Source organism: Equus asinus, unplaced genomic scaffold (genome assembly GCF_041296235.1).
Source record: "Equus asinus isolate D_3611 breed Donkey unplaced genomic scaffold, EquAss-T2T_v2 contig_235, whole genome shotgun sequence".
NCBI lineage: Eukaryota > Metazoa > Chordata > Mammalia > Perissodactyla > Equidae > Equus > Equus asinus.
Genome location: NW_027224889.1, coordinates 12018 through 19520, shown reverse-complemented (window position 1 = coordinate 19520; position 7503 = coordinate 12018). Strand labels below are relative to the sequence as shown.

Genomic DNA, 7503 nt, shown 5'->3' with positions numbered 1-7503 from the left:
TCCGCACGGGGCCACAGCAAAGCCCAAAGACGACACACGGGGGGGAGCATGGGTGCAGATGCACGTGTGGTGATAAGAATATGGATTTCAGCAGGGCTTCCCGTCCTCATCAACAAGCAGAAGCACCCAAATGGTGGGGGTTGGGGGGCAGAGACCTCACAGCCATTCCCTCCACAAATCGAGTTCCCCGGGACATCCTCACAGCGCCGTGCTGTGAGTGTGTGTGGGTGTTTAAAATGGAGTAAATGTGGACGTGGAACTGCTCCGTGAAACCAAAATAACAACAGTCGTAGATCTTCTTTGGTCATTTAGAAAATTCTTTTTTTTTTTTTTTCCCCAGCGGTGCACGTATTTCCCTTCCAAAAAAGAAGAACGGGAAAGGAGATGTTAAAGGCAAGCAGAGAGAGGAAAACTGTTGCAAAACAAAAGCTGAGCTCCCGTCCGAGGGAGGCCTCCTCCATTGGAGGCCTAGGAAATCATTCTGACAAAATGGAGGATCTCTGTCTTTGGTGTCGATTCCCTCAGAGGTCAAGAGAAACCTTTTCCAATGTCTTTATCAGGAGGAGACTAGAAGTTAGAGAAAAGTATCCTTTCGGGAGTGAGAAAAACAAATTCTGATTTTGCATCAGCTTCCCTCCGATCTTGAAACTCATTGACTTGATTCCATTCTGTCGACGGAAATAATCCGGAACCAATCTATCCGTGAAAATCGGGGTGCGTTTATTCTGAGCTAAAATGTGAGGACTGTGGCCCGGGGCCTTTCTTCCCGAAGGAAGAGAGGGTGCCCGGGAAGTGGGGTGTACAGAGTGCTTCTAGACCCCCAGAGAGGACGTTTCACATAGGATCGAAAGGTCCCTTGGATGATAGTCGCGAGACTGCTCTGTCGGCACAGCGATCGACAGACACTGCTGGGTGGCAGGTCTGTTGTCTGGGCCTGGGTGGTCACAGGGGAGCCGGATGGTCAAAGGTGAGCGCAACCATCCGCTCCTAGCCTAAGGAAAGATGCCTCTCCTTAAGGAAAGGCCCGAGCACGGGGAAGCTGCTCCTTTCCCTTAAGGGCATTGGTTCTTGCCGTAGGAAATGTGTAAAGCGGATCTAGGATGCGATGCGTGCTCGACGGCCACGTCAGGCCCTTTTCGAAAAACACTGTCAGGCCGAATTAGGCCGACACCCAATGGCTTCCTCATAGACTCCCATAGATCCTATCGCTCGCCATTTCTATCTGTCCACTCGTTCCAATTTTAGGCCACTTGACCACGAACAGGCCTTTTTCTCAGATTATTTTCCCCATGAAACTTTGATCACCTTTTCACAGACAAAACGATCTTTACTTTTTAGGCCCTCTTGCCTGAAGGCAGCCATCTCACTTTCCTTGAACACAAAGATGTTTCCCATATTCACTTTTAGTGGCTTTTTGTTTTGTTTTGTTTTGTTTTGTTTTGAGGACGATGAGCCCTGAGCTAACTGCTGCCAATCCTCCTCTTTTTGCCGAGGAAGGCTGGCCCTGAGCTAACCTCCGTGCCCATCTTCCTCTATTTCATATGTGGGACGCCTACCACCACGTGGCTCGCCCAGCGGTGCCACGTCCACCCCCGGGATCCGAACTGGCAAACCCCGGGCCGGCGAAGCGGAACAGGCACACTTAACCAGCGCGCCACCGGGCCGGCCTAGTGGCTTTCATCGCATTTGTTAAGTAGATTTTTAACCCTCACGAACCTTAATTTTGGTGAAAACTAAGAAGCCAGCAATTAGGAACTGTCCTTCCCATGAGCATTCCGTCGCTTGGCCAATTTCTAAACACTTGGCCACTTTTAGAAACATGGGATTTCATAGGTTTATCTTTTCCTTCGCTTTATTTGATTTCATCTCACTTTAGTTTTTGGGTGAGGAAGATCGGCCCTCACAGAGCTAACGCCTGTTGCCAATCTTCCGTTTCTGTTTTTTTTTCCCCCCTCCCGATTTTTCTCCCCCAATCCCCCCCATGACATAGTTGTCTATCTTAGTTGAGGGCCCTTCCAGTTGTGGCATGTGGGACGCCGCCTCCACACGGCCCGACGAGCGGTGCCGTGTCCGTGCCGTGCCCGGGATCTGAACCGGCAAAACCCTGGGCCGCCGAAGGGGAGCTTGTGAACTTAACCACTCGGCCACGGGGCCGCCCCCGTCCGTGGACTTTTTTATCACCTGATTTCACCTCGCAAAACTTCAAAGCTTCAAGTTATCAGAGAGGTTTGGGAAGTTGTTTTTATTTATTTAATTAATTTATTTTTCGAGGAAGACGAGCCCCGAGCTGACACCTGCTGCCAATTCTCCTCTTTTTGCCCCGGGAGAGTGGTCCCGAGCTAACATCCGTGCCCATCCCCCTCCCCTTGATAGGCGGGACGCTGACCACAGCGTGGCTCGCCAAGCGGCGCCACGTCCGCACCCCGGATCCGAACCTGCGAACCCCTGGCTGACAAAACGGAACGTGCGAACTTAACCGCTGTGCCGCCGGGCTGGCCCTTCGGGAAGTTATTTTCAGGACACGGGCCATAAACTAGAATCACCGCTACAGGTTTATCGGAGCGACATCAGCGTTCGTGGTGGATTGAGTCGTCCCCTCTGTCTCTCCCCTCCAGGGCACAACCAAAGGGACGTCTATCGACCCACCCACCAAGGATTCCCCCCCCTCCCCCCGCACGGCACAGCAGGATGCCTGAGAGATCCACGCAGCCCTACAGCGGCAAGTCACATTCGCACAGTCAAAATTCAATGGCAGAGACAAAACGTTAAGGTCAGTGAGAGGGAAGAGAATAACCGGCCCAGGAGCAACGGTGTGAAGAACACGGAGAAGACGGGTCCTAGACGCCGGGGTCCCCGGAGCAGCGATTTCATCAGAGGCCCGCAAACGTCCACGATCTCCACACCACGTTTATGGCCGACTGCGTGCGTGGGTCCTTTGGAATCGACCAGGCTACCGTCCGGGCCACTTTGGGACATCGTGTCCAGCTGCCCCGAGCGGTGGAGCTGTCGTTCAAGTGTAAGATGGGGCCCGTCCGGGGAGAGAATGGGGACGGGGAAAGGGAGGCCGCGGGAAGTCACAGAGTCTGAGGTGTTCGGGGGAGACTGACTCTTCTGAAGTGGAGGTGGTAGAAGGAGAGCAGCAGGATTTTTGGATTTTTGTTCCCTCTGTTAGGTATCTGGGTCCGGAGGAGAGTGGGGCGGGGGGGGGGGGGCGGGTGGTGGTGGTGGTGGTGGGTGTGAGGCTGAGGCGGGGCTGGTGTTTCCTTTCCGAGTCAGGTGGAAGAGCTCCTCCAGTGGAGGTTTTTAGACAAGGGGTCTGGTCTGGCAGGATGGGAGGTTGCGGGTTGAGCCACAGGGGAATCTGTCGTAGCTCAGACTCGGGCCTTTGAAGAAATAGACAGAGAGAGGAGTTTTGCTCTGTCTGTCACCGCAGCCGGCACCTCAGGAGCAACAACAGGAGGCTTCCCGAATGAGTGAAGGGGCAGGAGCCAGCGTGCCCCGTGCCTCTCTCAGCCCTGCGCCGGCAGGGAAGGAAGCAGGCAGGCAGGCCTCAGGGCTACTCCCGTCCTACTGCCCGGTGGTCCCTGTCCCGGCCCCGCCCCCACTCTCCCCCTGACCCTCACCGCTCCCCAGCCCTCTTCTCAGCCAGAGAGGCGATGGGGGGGGGGCGGTGCGGTCCCAGAACAAGTTTCCTCTCATCCGCCATCATCTTGCCACCCTGACGACTTGGCCTGAGATCCGGCCTAGGCTGTACCCTGAGATCCGGCCTAGGCTGTACCCGTGTGTGGTTTTCCTGTGGACAAGGGGGCCGGTTCACCATTTCGGAAGAAACCCCTAGCCTTCCACTGCCGAGTCGCCAGCCTGGGAGGGGGGAGGGGGGAGGGGGGAGGGGAGGTCAGGCCCATTCATTCCGATGGGCCTGGCGTCAGGGCTTCATTCAAGTGCAGGAAGCTCTCTCCCATGGCCTCGGGCTTTTTTCCATTGAACGGCTTTCTTCAATTCCCCCACCCTTAGGCCGCAGTCCACCAAGGGCCGGGAGGCAGGGAGGGAAGATGTTGGGGCAGGGTGGCTGTCTGAGAAACTCGCCTCATCTGGGGCAGAAAGAGTGCCCCCCTCCTTTCTCTAACCCTACTAGACTGCTTGAGGATCACGGACGGTTTGGCTCATCGATGAGCCCTGCGTTATGGGCCCGGCAAGCAAACTCCTAACGGGCAACCCGCCGCTCTAGGCGTGTGTGGGTTTTTTGATCTTTCACCTTCAAGTTCGCACGACATCGGTCCGTGTCCCCCGCCCCGGCTTCCCATGGGAAATCCTCCGTCTCTTTCCACAGACTCACTGGCGACTTCACACAGTGCCTGCCTCCTCCTCCTTAGGAAGGAAGGAAGGAAGGAAGGAAGGAAGGAAGGAAGGAAGGAAGGAAGGAAGGGAGGGAGGGAGGGGCTGACCCCGTGGCCGAGCGGTTGAGTTTGCACGCTCCGCTTCAGCGGCCCGGGGCTTGGAAGGTTCGGATCCTGGGCTCGGACACGGCACCGCTCATCAAACCACGCTGAGGTGGCGTCCCACACGGCAGAACCAGAGGGACCCTCAAAGAGAATATAGAACTAGGTACTGGGGTGCTCTGGGGAGAAGAAGAAGAAGGAGGAGGAATAAAAAGAAAAGAAAAGATTGGCAATGAGCTCGGGTGCCAGTCTTTAAAAAAAAAAAAAAAAAAGAGGAAGAAAGATGGACAAACAGGAACGAATCCCACTGACGGCACCTCCAAATGGTGGGGGGCAGGGGGGTGGGGGGGGTGGGGAGTGGCATCATCGGGCCAAGGGTGACTCTAAGCGTGATCCCGCGGTTGTGTTATTTGACATTTTATCGAATCGATTTATTATTTTATTTTTGAGGAAGATGAGCCCTGAGCGAACATCTGCCACCAATCCTCCTCTGTCGGCCGAGGAAGACTGGCCCTGAGCTGACATCCGTGCCCATCCCCCTCTACTTTCCAGGTGGGACGCCTGCCACAGCGTGGCTCGCCAAGCGGTGCCGGGTCCTGCGCCCGGGATCCGGACCGGCGAACCCGGGGCCGGCGGAGCAGAACGTGCGAACTTCACCGCCGCGCCACCGGGCCGGCCCCCGGAGTTGTTTTGAAAATCCAGTAAGGGGCTGGCCCCGTGGCCGAGTGGTTAAGTTCGCGCGCTCCGCTGCAGGCAGCCCAGTGTTTCATCGGTTCGTTCGGATCCCGGGCGCGGACACGGCACTGCTCATCAAACCACGCTGAGGCGGCGTCCCACATACCACCGCTAGAAGGACCCACCGCGAAGAACACACAACTACGTACCGGGGGGCTTTGGGGAGAAAAAGGAAAGACAAAAAATAAAATCTTCCAAACTCCAATAAAACTTTGAGTGAAGACGACGAGGAGGATGCGAAACGTATCTCACGCCTCCGAGCCGAGCCGTCCGTTTAGGTTTAGGAAGGGGGACGAGGACCCTTTGTAAGCGACATCCCTTTTTAAGCACCATTCTAAACCACAGAACAGAACTCCCTCTCCTCGACCCGGAGCGAGGAGGTTCCTGGGTGTGTCAGAGAGGGTCACGTCCTCTGCAGCACGAACGAACCGCCAGGGTTCGGCCACGGGAAAGAATTTCTTCCTCTCCAGGGGGACTAAAAGTCACCGACGGCAGCGGGCGTAGGTGCTATCCTTCCCGTCCAGGAAAGGCAGGGAGAACTTCAGCCGTGAAGAGAAGGAGGTCTTCCTCACTCCCCGTTTTGGGAGGGCCCCTTTGGCAGGGGAGTTTTGTCTCCTGATTTCAAGTCAGGAAGAAAAGGGAGAGAGAGAGAGAGAGAGAGTGTGTGTCCTTCTCGTGCCAGGTCGGTCTGAGGGGGACCTCCTCTGGTTTCCTCCCTTCCCAGGGAACGCCGTTCGCTCCTTCTTCTAGAAAAAGCTCCCAAAGCACCACCGCCCAGGATGGTCGACCTACGCCCATCGTCCCTCCTTTCCCAATCATTTCTACCGCGACAGAGGGACAGAGGCCCCTGCCCCATCCCCATCCCCACCCCCACCCCCATCGCCTGCCTCCTTGATGGCCAAAGGAGCTGCCTCTGAGAATGGAACGGGGCTTGGAAACCTTCTAGAGGGGTGACTCTCACCTGCCTGCCTGCTGGGAAAAGCACCACGCTGTCCATCGGACTGCTCTTTTGGGCAAACGTAGGCGTGCCACATAGCGATCGACAGCTATGGCGGGGGGGGGGGGGGGGCGGGGTGGCGTGGTGGTGCCCAGGATCCACGACACGTGACGGCTGCGGAGCACGACAGCCCTAAGACCTTGAGGGAGACGGGGTGGCGCGTGAATCCTTTCGGAACGAGAACGACAGGAAACGCTGACGGGGACGTGTTCTCCTCTCGAGAACACACCAACGCCTCGCACGGTGTCTGACCCGGGGTGCCTCTGACTTTTGTCATCAGAGACGATCCTCTCGACCGCCCCTCACGCTTTGGGGAAAAGGGGAGAGGGACTCGGTAGCACGGGAAAAGCCATCCATCCGCCCTTCCTTTCCGTCTTCACGGCTCCTTCTCGTGGAAAACGAGGAAGCCGTCCAGAGGAACGGAACACTGACCCGGGCCAAAGCGTGGCCCAGCCTGAGCCTCCAAAACCTTCTGCTAAGTGAGAGGTGCCAGACATCCAAGGCGACCTACGTTGCGATTCCACACAGAGGAGAGAGCTAGAACGGTCCAACCCTAGAGGGCGACAGCAGATGGCGGCGGCGGCGGCGGCGGCGGCAGCGGTGGTGGTGATCGTGGTGGGGCAGATCCGGGAGTGGGGCCGTTTTTTCTTTCGGGGGGAGGGGATGGAAACGGAAACCTTCTGGAAATAGATAGCCATGACGGATGCGCCACCTTGGGGAGAGAGACTCCCGAAGGCCACTGGCTTGTGCCCCGTGGAAAGGATGGATTCGGTGGGATGGGAATTCTACCTCCGTGTAGAGCGTGTGGTAAACCACGAGGTAGGTGGGTGGGTGGCCTCCCTGCCTCGCCTCCACCTAGACGTCCACACACAGAGACCGACGAGGGAGGGAGGGAGGGAGGGAGGGAGGGAGGGAGGGAGGGAGAGAGACAAGACTGACAGAGGCCGAGGCCGAGGCCGAGGCAGTGAGCGAGTAAGTGATCGACCCTGGCCATAGGGATTCCTCAGAGGGCGTCTCTTGGCTCCCCAAACGAAGAATGTGTGTGGAGATCGAGAAAGATCACCGACCTAGGAGAACCAGCAAGACTTCCTCACCCGCCAGAGAGCCGCTGGGCCCCTGCCGTCCCTGCCACCGCCACCCCTACCCCTCGCCTTTGGCAGCGACGCCAACGAAAGGCAGGCAGACGAGTGGGAGAGTCGTGTGGTGGTGTCCCCCAAGGAAGGTGGGTCCATGCCGACGAGCGGTCGTCGGCGTGTGGAAAAGCCAGAGGCGGGCTGACTAGAAGGAGGGCGTCCTGGAGGAAGGGGCCAGGGTGTGAGGGAGAGAGGCCTG

General features: G+C 57.3%; 1 long non-coding RNA gene across 1 annotated transcript; it reads left to right on the top strand.

The window, feature by feature from the left end:
- The first annotated feature begins 340 nt into the window (after nt 1-340).
- LOC139043439 (uncharacterized) lies at nt 341-5377 on the top strand. The gene is made up of 3 exons (XR_011500530.1): nt 341-714; nt 2616-3016; nt 4890-5377. It is a non-coding gene; the product is annotated as an uncharacterized lncRNA (long non-coding RNA).
- The last annotated feature ends 2126 nt before the right edge of the window (nt 5378-7503 follow it).